At 38.5% G+C, this 12,868-nt stretch overlaps 1 protein-coding gene across 1 annotated transcript in view; it reads right to left on the reverse strand.

The window, feature by feature from the left end:
* MCF2L2 (MCF.2 cell line derived transforming sequence-like 2) overlaps positions 1-12,868 on the reverse strand; it is a 257,863-nt gene that overhangs the window by 210,818 nt on the left and 34,177 nt on the right. The window lies entirely within an intron of this gene.

Consider the following 12,868-nt stretch of genomic DNA (forward strand, 5'->3'; position numbering starts at 1 on the left):
CCCGGCGTCCCATATGGTCCCCCCAAGCCAGGGGCAATTTCTGAGCGCGTAGCCAGGAGTAACCCCTGAGCATCTAACGGGAGTGGCCCGAAGGAAAAAAAAAAGAAGTAGGTATTTTTAATCCCTTGAAGATAGTTACTGCATAAAAAGTAATATTGATTTAGTTTAGTTTAGCTATCATAGCAAATAGAGGTAAATAAATACTCACATTGCACTTCATTTTTGTAATCAGTAGTAACAGAGTTGACTCTAATATCAGACAGCTTGTCAAACCTTGCTGTGTCAGTAATTTTTGATTTAACTTTAGACAAGATATTTAACCTGAATAGAAGATCTATATAAAATATGAAAAAACATTGGGGCCAGAGAGATAGCATAGCAGGTAGTGCACTTGCCTTGCATATAGTCAACCTGAGTTTGATCCCTGACACCACATTTGGCCCCCAGAATCTCATCAGGAGTGATTCCTAAATTCAGAGCCAGGAATAAGTCCTGAGTATCACTGGGTGTGGCCCCAAAACAAAACAAAATACAAAAACACTCATATTTCTTCAAATATTGTCATGCTTTAGTGAATACAGATGGAAAACACCTTAGAGTATTTATTGAATACAATAGCTCATACAAGTAGTGATAGCTATTATAATTACAAAGATATACTATATATACATATATATTGGTTTTGGGCTCACACCCATCAGCACTCAGAGGTTAATACTGGAACTATGCTCAGAAATCGCTTCTGGCATGCTCAGGGGACCATATGGGATGCCAGGGATCTAACCAGGCTTGGTCCCAGGTCAGCTGTGTACAAGAAAAATTCCCTATCACTCCAGCCCCTACTGCATTATATTTCTGAGTCTACTTGCAGTACATGTAATTACATACTGAAGTTCTAGTCTCTTAGCTCCAAACTATGTGTCAAATACCCAGGAAACTACAGTGAACTCACAAGAGCATCATAAATATTTAAGTTAAAATTTTGGAAGGTTAGGGGCCACACCAGCAGTTTTATGCTTGAGGGTCACTCTTGGCAGTGCTCAGGAGACCATGCAGTGATGGGAATCAAATCGAAGCATTTACTATAATCCTATGAGATACTTCTTCAGCTCTAAATAGTTAAAAAAAAGTTTTGGGGGTATCACATCTGGCTGTACCCAGGGATTACTTTTAGCTTTGCACTCAGGAGTAACACATGGTGGGCTTGGGAACCATATGGGATACCCAGGATCCAACCTAGGTAGGCCACGTGCAAGGCAAATGTCAAACCCGCAGTGCTATCACTCCTACCCTTGAATATTTAATAATTATTATGAGCAATATAAATTCTTTGTTTAATTTTTTTTCTGTTGTAATTTCTTTATTTAAATAACGTGGTTACAGAAATGCTCATGGTTAGGTTTCAGTCATGGGTGTACATCACCCTTCACCAGTGCAACTTTCCCGCCACCGATGTTCCCCATTTCCCTCCTCCCCCATCCCCTACCTACCTTCAAGACAGGCAACCTATTCTCTCTCTCTCTCTCTCTCTCTCTCTCTCTCTCTCTCTCTCTCTCTCTCTCTCTCTCTCTCTCTCTTTCGATCTTATTGTGAGAGTAGTGTCAGTGCAGTTAATGCTCTAACTGCATTCACTGCTCTTTGTGGTAAGCTTCATATCATAGGCTGGTCTTTCTGACCCCCATCTCTATTATCTCTAAATATTATTACCATCTGGTCTTTTTTAAATATACCACAGATAAGTGAGACTATTTTACGCCTACCCCTCTGACTCATTCACTCAGCATAATAGTCTCCATGTCCATCCATGTATAGGTAAATTTCATGAATTAATTTTTCCTAACAGCTGCATAGTTTTCCATTATGTGTATGTACCACAATATTTTGAGCCACTCATCTGTTGTCAGGCACCTAAGTTGTTTCTAGATTCTGGCTATTATAAATAGTGCTGAAATAAATATGGGAATGTAGAGGGTATTTTTGTATTGTGTTTTTGTGTTCCTAGGTTATATCTCTAGGATTGGTATTGCTGGAGCATATGGGAGCTCAATTTTCAATTTTTTTGAGGAATATCCATTGAATATATAATTTTAAGGAAACCATAATAGTTGCCATCTATTAGATGCTGTGTATATTACTAGTTTGAATTTACAATTTCAACAATAAATTTGCATTATATTTTTGAATGGTCTTGCATCTTGCAACTTGTTTCTTCATGAAACTATGTTTTTAATGGTTACTGGGAATTTTTTAAAAGGCAATATAGTATGCAAATCACTGAGGAAAGAAAATAAAAGTGGCAATACCTACTCTGATCCCAAGGTTTAAAATCATTGTGTTAATTTAAAAATCGAATTAAAATATCACCTTTCCTTTTCATTTATTTATATTTATTTTATCAAAAAGCTAAGGTGCAGGGCCGGAGAGATAGCATGGAGGTAAGGTGTTTGCCTTGTGTGAAGAAGGATAGAGGTTTGAATCCCGGCATCCCATATGGTCCCCTGAGCCTGCCAGGAGTGATTTTTGAGCATAGAGCCAGGAGTAACCCCTGAGTGCTGCCCGCAAAAAAAAAAAAAAAAAAAAGCTAAGGTGCTAACACATATAAACTACACACTAGAAACTTCATCTTGTTCACAAAATTTCCAGATCTTTCTTTCACTCAATTAGGCCTTTCCCCTAATTATAAGGAATGGTCCTATAAACTATGTGCCAGATGATAAACACAGAAGCAATCACAGGTGACAAGACAAGAAAAAACAATGCTGATGATGTCACATAACCCACATGTGACCAACATTATATATGATGTTCTCTTAAGTTCTGCAAAGAAAGGAAGGCTTTCTCTGATGATTTCATCAAACCATTGGTATCAGAGACTATACATGGCTGGAGCCTTTCTCCCACTATCATTTTGGCTTGTGCTTACTTCCTCCTTTATTCCTTAAAAAAGCCCAAGACCCTTGGGACCAGAGAGATAGTACTTCAGGTAGATTACTTGTTTTGCATGTGAATGACCCAGGTTCAATCCCCAGCATTCAGTATGGTACCCAAAGCCACCAGAAGTGATTCCTGAGTGAAGAGCCAGGAGTAACATCTGAGCACTAATAGGTGCGGTCCCAAAACCAAATAAAAATTTAATAAAATTTAAAATTAAATTTAAAAAAATGAAGAGCCAGTCTGAGAGTAAGATGATTTAGAGACAAGGCCACCATCTTCACACATTGCTAGCACCTGAGATTGAAAATAAATATATTTTTATCCAAGCAAGAGTAGGGCTCTTGCCTTGCTTGCAGCCAACCTGGGTTCAATCCCACACATACTATATAGTTCCTGAGTCTACTGAGTTTAGAGAAGAAGAGGAGGAGGATGAAGAAAGAAGAAGAAGAAGAAGAAGAAGAAGAAGAAGAAGAAGAAGAAGAAGAAGAAGAAGAAGAGGAGGAGGAGGAAGAAGAAAGAGGAGAAAGAAGAAGAAAAGAAGAAAGAAGGAAGAGGAAGAAGAAAAGAAGGAAGAAGAAGGAAGAAGAAGAAAAAAGAAGAAAAAAAGAAGGAAGAAGAAAAGAAGAGAAGAAGAAAAAAGAAAGAAGAAGAAGAAGAAGAAGAAGAAGAAGAAGAAGAAGAAGAAGAAGAAGAAGAAGAAGAAGAAGAAAAGAAGAAGAAATAAAAAAAAACCTGCAAAGATTTTTTTTTCTCACACAACCTCTTATCTCTTACTGTTAGTCTTTGAATGGTGAGTAACTGAACCTGGGATTCAGTAACAGAGTTTGCCAGCCAGAAGAGGTTGTGCACCTCAGATGACTTAGCCCTCCAAGTTTCCAACCTTCAGAGCAGTTGACCACATCAAGGCACTGAGGCTTACCTGATCATGTTACTGGAAGTGATCACAGTCCCTCTGATGTATGTATGCTGGTCACTTGCAGTTAGCTGATCCCATGAGAGAAAGTTCTGGGACTTCCAGCAGCTGCTAAGATCCATTTCTCTCAAGGACTCCTCCTTTCATATCCCTACCGGTACCAGCTGTTCTAAGGTCAATGTTGGTGGTGGTGGTGGAAAGAGTTGGAAGAAGTAAGGGAAGGAGGGCTTCTAATTTGGAAGAAGTCAAAAGACTTCAAGAATCCAAGATGCACAACCCAGCAAACACAAAAAACATGAATAAGTCCTAAATGTGTATATCTGGAAATACTGTCCTTGTTATTTGGGCTTTCTGCCATTTGAGACCCTTGAGTAATCTAAAATATTGATAGGCAAGTGACAATAATTTTGAGATCTCTACCTAATTCCTCAGTAAGAAGATATGAAATAGCATATATATATATATATATATATATATATATATATATATATATATATATATATATATATATATCTGAATTTAAATTTGGAAGTGTCCATATTTAATTTTATGTGTGTCCAAATTTGTTTTAGAGGAGTTCATTTTGTGTTTGGCTCTGTTTTGTGTTTTGCTCTGTTAAAGTAGGAGGTTTCACTTCAGTCCACCTAGTTTACAAAATCATAAAAAAAATTTGAGTATTCTACTCTTAAAGTTACTGAAGTGCCACTATTATAAATCATTTAGAATTTTAAATTAGAAAATTAAGGTTTTAAAAATTAATAGAAATAGGGGCCAAAAACAATAGCACAGTAAGAAGGGCACTTGTCTTGCAAGCACCCTACTAGACTGCAATGCAATAGAGATCAAGATTGACTGTGAAAAGATATGGAGAAAATCTAACACCTGGAGACAAACAGCTGCTCAACAACAGCTGGATCAGAGAGGAAATCATGGAAGAAATAAAAATATGCCTTGAGACAAATAACAATGAAGAAACAATTGCCAAAATATATGGGACACAACAAAAACAGTAATTAGGAGGGAAAGCATAGCAATACAGACCTATATTAGGAAGGAAGAAAATGACAAAATCAACAGCTTAAAGGAACACCTTATGCATCTGTAAAACCAACAGCAAAGGAACCCGAACACAAGTAGAAGAAAAGAAGATGGGAGATATCACTTTCCCCAATTTTAAATTGTACTACAAAACAATAGTCATTAAACCAGCATAATATTAGAATAAAGACAGATCCTCAGATCAATGGAATAGACTTGATTGTTTAGATAATGACTCCCAGAATACAATTAATTAATCTTTGTTAAAGGGATCAGAAATGCAAAATGGAGCGAGGAAGTCCTCTTCAACAAGTGGTGTTGGGACAACCTGTCAGCCACATGCAAAAAAGCAAACTCAGACCTCTATCTAACATCGTACATAATTGTCAAATCCAAATGAACTAAAGACCTTGACATTAGATTTAAAACTACAATGTATATAGAAGAAATCCGAGGGAAAACATTCCATATCATTGAAATTAAATGTATCTTCAAGGAGGAAACATCACTATCCAAATATGGGGAAGCAGAGATAAACAAATGGGACCACCTTAAACTGAGAAGCTTCTGCACTTCAAAGGAAACAGTGTCTAGTGTACAAAGATCACCCACAGAATGGGAGAAACTATTCACCCAGTACCCATCAAGAAAGGGTCTAATATTCAAGATATAAAAGGTATTAGTAGAACTTAACAAGAAAAAAAACATAGAACCCCATCAAAAAATGAGAAAGAATTGAAGTGACATTTCCTCAAAGAAGAAATACAGATGGTCAAGAGCCACATGAAAAATTGCACCTCAAAGGTGCAATACTTAGGATATAAAAGCCACCCACAGAATGGGAGAAACTATTCACCCAACACCCATCAGTTAAGGGGCTAATATCAAAGATATATAAGGTACTGACAGAACTCAACAAGAAAAAAAAAATCTAACCCCACGCCCTACTTCCATGCTATCTCTCTGGCCCCCCATCAAAAAATGGGAAGAAGAAATGAACAGACAATTTCTCAAAGAAGAAATACAACTGGCCAAAAGGCGCATGAAAAATACTACACATCACTAATCATCAGAGAGACGCAAATCAAAACAACAATGAGACATCATCTTATACCACAGAGACTGGCACACATTACATTACAAAGAACAAGAACAACCAATGCTGGAGTGGATGTGGTGAGAAAGGAACTCTCATTCGTTGCTGGTGAGAATCTGTCTAGTCCAGCCTTTCTGAAAACAATATGGATATTCTCAAAAACCTGAAAATTGAGTTTCCATATGGTCCAGCAATACCATTTCTAGGGATATACCCTAGGAACACAAAAACACAATACAAAAATGCCCACTGCACTCCTATGTTCATTGCAGCACTATTTACTATAGCCAAAATCTAGAAACAACCCAGGTGCCAAAGAACAGATGAATGTCTAAAGAACCTCTGGTACAGCTACTCAATGGATTACTACATAGCTGTTAGAAAAAATGGGGGCCTGTGAGATAGCTTGGAGATAGGGCATTTGCCTTGCATGCAGAAGGACAGTGGTTCGAATCCTGGCGTCCCATAGGGTCCTCCAACCCTGCTAGGAGTAACCCCTGAGCGCTGCCGGGTGTGGCCCAAAAACCAAAATAATAATAATAATAAATAAAAAATAATTTAGGGGCCGGAGAGATAGCACAGCCGCGTTTGCCTTGCAAGCAGCCGATCCAGGACCAAAGGTGGTTGGTTCGAATCCCGGCGTCCCAAATGGTCCCCCGTGCCTGCCAGGAGCTATTTCTGAGCAGACAGCCAGGAGTGACCCCTGAGCACTGCCGGGTGTAGCCCAAAAACAAATAAATAAATAAATAAATAAATAAATGAAGTCATGAAGTTTGCCTATATAAGGATGTACATAAAGACTATCATGCGGAATAAAATGATCCAGAGGGAGAGAGACACACACAGAATAGTCTCACTCATTTGTGAGATTTAAGAAAAATAAAAGACAGCATAGTAATAATACCCAGGAAAAAAAATGGAGATGAGGGCTGGAAGGATCAGCCTATGAGAGAAAGCTTACCACAAAGAGTGGTGAGGTCAGTTAGAGAAATAACTGCACTAACTACCATGACATTGATAGTGAGAGAAAGAGAAATAGAATACCTGTCCTGAAGACAGGCAAGGAGTAGGAGAGGGGGAAAAATGGGGAACACTGGTGGCAGAAAAAAGTTACATTGGTGAAGGGTAGTGTTCATTCAATGAGTGAAATACAACTATGAACATTTTTGTAACCACAGTGCTTAAATAATGATCAAACTAAGAAAAAAAAAAGAAAAACAAAAAGAAACTAAAGAAAAGTAAGGTATTACAGAATTAAATAAACTCTTAAAAGCATTAACAAAGCATTGACATTTTCTACATAAAATGTTTAACTATTGAGATCTAACTTAACTTTCGATGGCATTTTGTTTGGAATACGTTTTGCTTTTTTCAGCTTTGTAAGCTTTTCCTTGTATTGAACTGTAACCTGCAACAATCTGAGAGGTTGCATTGTTTTTGTAAGTAGAAATGAAGCACTTCCTTTTCTCTCTCTGACACTAGCAAATATGGAAAAATTTAGTAAATATTTTTCATGAACGTGTATTTGCATCAATCCATGAATAATTATTTCTCTATAAGAAATTATTTGGGGGGCCAGGCGGTGGCGCTAGAGGTAAGGTGCCTGCCTTGCCTGTGCTAGCCTTGGACGGACCTTGGTTCGATCCCCTGGCGTCCCATATGGTCCCCCACGCCAGGAGCGACTTCTGAGCGCATAGCAAGGAGTAACCCCTGAGCGTCACTGGGTGTGCCCCCCCCAAATGTAATTATTTGGAATTGACTTTCCTTCCTTTCTTCTTTCTTTCTTTCTTTCTTTCTTTCTTTCTTTCTTTCTTTCTTTCTTTCTTTCTTTCTTTCTTTCTTTCTTTCTTTCTTTCTTTCTTTCTTTCTTTCTTTCTTTCTTTCTTTCTTTCTTTCTTTCTTTCTTTCTTTCTTTCTTTCTTTCTTTCCTTCTTTCTTTCTTTCTTTTTTTTTTCTTTTTCGGCCACACCCATTTGATGCTCAGGGGTTACTCCTGGCTATGTGCTCAGAAATCGCTCCTGGCTTGGGGGGGACCATATGGGACGCCGGGGGATCGAACCGTGGTCCATCCTATGCTAGCGCTTGCAAGGCAGACACCTTACCTTTAGCACCACCTCTGTGCCCCCCCCCCTTTCTTCTTTCTTATCCTCTTTCCTTCCACCTACCTTCTTTCCATGGTATTTTTGTTTTTGTTTTAGTTTTTGTTTTTGAATGAGCATTACTCAGAGATCACTACTAGCCCTGTGATCTGGGGTCAGGCTTGGCACTGCTTGGGGGAACATTATGTGGTGTCAGAATTAGAATTAGAGTTGCAGCCACAGCCCCATTCTAGGTAAGTGCCATAAACTATGTACTATCTCTCTGGCCCATGGAAACTGGCTTCTATTGGAATATCAGTAAGCATACTGTTATAGGTATTAAGATTAATCTCAGAATTAACACAAATAGAAAGCAATTTGATAACTTTACTTATGGGTTCTAGTCTGAGAATGCGATAAAGTATTTTAAGCCTTGGAAAGACCATCACATTTTGATAACCTTGATTTGACAATAAATACCCAAACATAGACAGTAAAATCCATCTGACAATGACTTCTGAAAGCTCTCAGGTCTGGTTACTGAGTCCTGAGAGGCCATTTAGAACTAATCTAACATTCTATGTTAATATTCCAGCAAAATGAACAATTTAGGGTTATATTGATTCCTACTGTGCTCATACAAAATTACTACCAAGATTATTAGACCTTAACATAATTTTTTTCTAAGCAGAAAACCAGGAGTAACCCCTGGGTACTGCTGGGTGTGGCCCAAAAACAAACAAACAAAAACATTGAGGATAGAGATTTCACAGGTATCTTCAATGACTTGACTACACCGGTAAATCAAACAAACCAACAACAAATTAAATTAAACCAAACTAAAAAGTTATTTTGCATGACAAAAGAAACTTGTGCCTCAGCCGAAGAAATTGGAAAATGACCAACAAAATGAGCCAAAAGCAGATAGGAGGAAGGAAATAATAAAACTTAGACAGAAATTAATGAACTGGACACCCTCTCCCCAAACAAAAATTTGGAAGATCAGTAAAAACAAGAGTTCATTTTTTGAAAAAATAAACAAGATCAATAAACCATTAGCAAGACTTGGAGAGAGAGAGAGAGAGAGAGAGAATGAGAGAGAGAGACAGAGAGACAGAGACAGAGACAGAGACAGAGAAACAGAGAGAGACAGAGACAGACAGAGACAGACAGAGACATAGAGACTCAGAGTGAGACACAGAGAGAGACAGTGAGAGAAAGAGAGAAAAGTAATGCCTGCTCAGAGGCAAGCAGGTGAGGGTGGGTGGGAGGGAAACTGGGACATTGGTGGTGGGAAATGTGCACTATACTGCAAATCAAAGTGTCAAAATAAAAACAAGGGACAGAGAGAGAGAGAGTGAGTGAGAGTGAGAGTGAGAGAGAGAGAGAGAGAGAGAGAGAGAGAGAGAGAGAGAGAGAGAGAGAGAGAGAGAGAGAGAGAGAGAGAATGCCCCAGAGACAGGAAGTGAGGAGAGGGTATCAGGGAGAATGAGGGAGAAACTGGGAACATTGGTGACTAGAAATGTTACTGGCGAAGGGCATTGCCCATTATATGATTGTAACTGAATCATGAACAACTTTTTCTGTAAAAAAAAAAGAAAAGGTAAAATAGAATTCTCTGGGCTGGAGTGAAAGTACAGTGGATAAGGACTTGCCTTGCTTGAAGCGGACCCAAGTTGGATCCTCAGCACTCCATTTGGTCCCCCTAAGCCTGAGTGCTTAACCCCTGAGCACTGCCAAATGTGGTCCCCAACACCCCCCCTAAAATAAACTCTTGCTTTCGCCCACACTCTTCCTCTTAGCAGTTTCATATCTACAAAAAGGTTCATTCTCATAAATTCCAAGACTGTATCCTGGGTCAGGCTAAGTTTAGATTCAAATACTGATTATTATTTTTTTCTTTTTTTTTGGTTCACACTTGGTGATGCTCAGGGGATGCTCCTGGCTATGCGCTCAGAAATCACACCTGGCTTGGGGGACCAAATGTGATGGTGGGGATAGAATCGCAGTTCGTCCTAGGTCAGCCACGTGCAAGGCAAACACCCTACCGCTGTGCCACCACTCCGGCCCCTGATCATTATTTTCAAAAGGAATGGCTTAAATATTTCCTAGAACTAGAAAACCAAAATGCTCATTAGATTCTGAACACATCACTTATACCTTTTTTCATTAATTATAAATTAAATGCAGGTGGATCTGAACACATCATTAATGACTTTTCCCTCTTATCACTAAATATAAATCAAAGCAATTCACACCTAACAGAGAACTACAGGCATTTTCTTGGTTAATACCAACACTGAAGCTTCAGGGAGGTCTTGAGGTTAGCTGGTTAACTGGAGATATCCCTTGCTACTGAATTATCTGATTACTTTTTAAAAAATTCTTTTTATTTTTTGGGTTTTGGGCCACACCAGGCGGTGCTGAGATCAATCCTGGTAGGCTCAGGGTTCAAACCCAATGCAGACACACGCAAGGCAAATGCAGTACTAGCTGTATTATCACTATAAACTCTAAATTAGTCTTAAAAGGCAGACTAAGGAAGCAAGATTGGGGGGGGGGGGGCTGAGAACATCCCACAACCAAACAATTAGTGCCACCTTGTGGGGAATTATGGAAATGCAAAGGAAAGAAAGGAATTAAGTCAGAGTCCAAAGTAGGTAGAGGAAATCAAATTAGAACTTCCATAACATAAATTAAACAAACCTTAATGTTCTTAGCCTAATTTTTACTATTTCTTTGAAAGGATGAGTATTTCATTCTTGTGGAAAAGCACTATGAAGTGCCTAGGACACACAAAGAATTTAGAACCAGGCAAACCTTACAGAAAGGGGGAGAAGCCCAACCTAGGAAGAGAAAGCTCCTGCTGCTCACCTTCTGGTACTCACATTCCCTTTCACTTTCTCAGCGAACTGGTTTTAGCTGGAAAAATAGCTGCCCTGAATTCAATGATCAGTCCCACATATTAAAGAAATGTCCCACATGGATGTGATTTCCAAGTCTCTTACTAGAGACTTAATATGGCTGAAAAATCCATTTATAGAATTGTACTGTACATTGTATTTTACACATAGTCACAAAGTATTTAAATATTTTCCAGTTGTACTGAGCTATGAATTAAATAGAACATGGTATTTGTTCAATATGAATAGCATAACAATTTAATAAATGCATATATTGAGAAATAATCGCCATTCAATAAGACTAGTTAACATCCATTGCTACATAAAGTTACCATTTTTTGTTCCTATAATAAAAATATTTAAGATATACTCTCTTAGCTACTTTCAAATATAAATTAGAGTATTGTTAGATATAGACTCCAGGTCTTACAGGATATTCCCAGGAATTGCTTATCTTCCAAGTGAAAGCTTGTACCTTTTGGCCATGTTCATCCATTTCTACTCCCTCCCCTCCACACACACACTTCTGGCAACCACTAGTTGTTTCTCTTTATCTTTGAGTTTGGATCTTAAAGTTTCCACATATAAATATGATTAGTCTCTGTTTCACTTAGCATAATGTCCCCCAAAGTCCACTCACATGGTCCTGAATCATTTTCAAACAATTGAAACAATATTCTGCATGTGTGACTATCAACTGAATAAATACATATAAATTTTCCCATAAAATAAGGATGCTTGGCTTTCTTCTACACTTTATAACAACTATTTACTATTACAGAAAATTATTATAAGATACTCTGAGAGTCTGATTATCCAGGTCACGTGCCAGCAACCCCTCATTTGTGAAGAGGGGCTCAGTTAGGGGCCCCACACACAGGAGTTATTTCCAACTACTACATTACACCTTCCAGGGAGGGCTGCTACTAGTCTAAATTGAAAATCATGCTTTCTTACTATGACTTCTGTTATGTATCTGGCTTTAAAATATATGTAAGTAGGGGCTGGAGCGGTGGTGAAAGCAGGAGGGCATTTGCCTTGCACATGCTGACCTAGGACGAGCCATGGTTCTATCCCCTGGCATCCCATATGGTCCCCCAAGCCAGGAGTGATTTCTGAGCACATAGCTAAAAGTAACCCCTGAGTATCACTGGGTGTGGCCCAACCCCCCAATATGTATATATATACATATATATATACACACATATATGTGTGTAAGTATATATGTGTGTAAGTATACGCCAAAGTGAGGAAGGGCATAGCTTACCTCCATTTCCAATTGCCCATGCTGCTAAAAATCTCCCTGAAACTGAGCCAAGCTCACTGAAGTGGGGATGCCACTGCCAGTGCAAGTCTTTTAGAAAGCACTCTGCTCTCTTTTCCTTTCTGCTTCCTGGGTGCAGATAGTGAAGGCCACAAAGGCCACAAAATGAGTAATAACAGTGTCACAAAGTGAAAAGAGCCTTTCCTTCCGAGCCTTCCCACAGACAAAAGTCATCTGCCACTCAGGAATATACAGACTGCACTGTTATGAGTAAGAGTCAAGTTTCTATTGTTCTCTAGCAATATGCTGTAGTCTATTTGTTATAGCTATTTAGTTCATCCTAATGAATACATTATCGATTAATTCCCTTTCAGGATGATAGAAGACCATGCAAAGTATTTGCTATTAAAAAAAAAAAAAAGGAAAGAAAAAAGAAGCATTGGGTCCATTGTAACTGAAAAACATTTCTGCAACCTGCAAAATCCAATACAATAGCATTGAATGACCCATTCATCTTGAGACAATCTGGGAGTAAAAAACAGTAACAAAATTCTGCTGTTAGCACACAGTTATGAAATATTAATAAACTGAAATATTGTTGATGTAGAATTGTAGATATATTGGGTTAAAATATGCTATTAA

Source organism: Suncus etruscus, chromosome 6 (assembly GCF_024139225.1).
Source record: "Suncus etruscus isolate mSunEtr1 chromosome 6, mSunEtr1.pri.cur, whole genome shotgun sequence".
NCBI lineage: Eukaryota > Metazoa > Chordata > Mammalia > Eulipotyphla > Soricidae > Suncus > Suncus etruscus.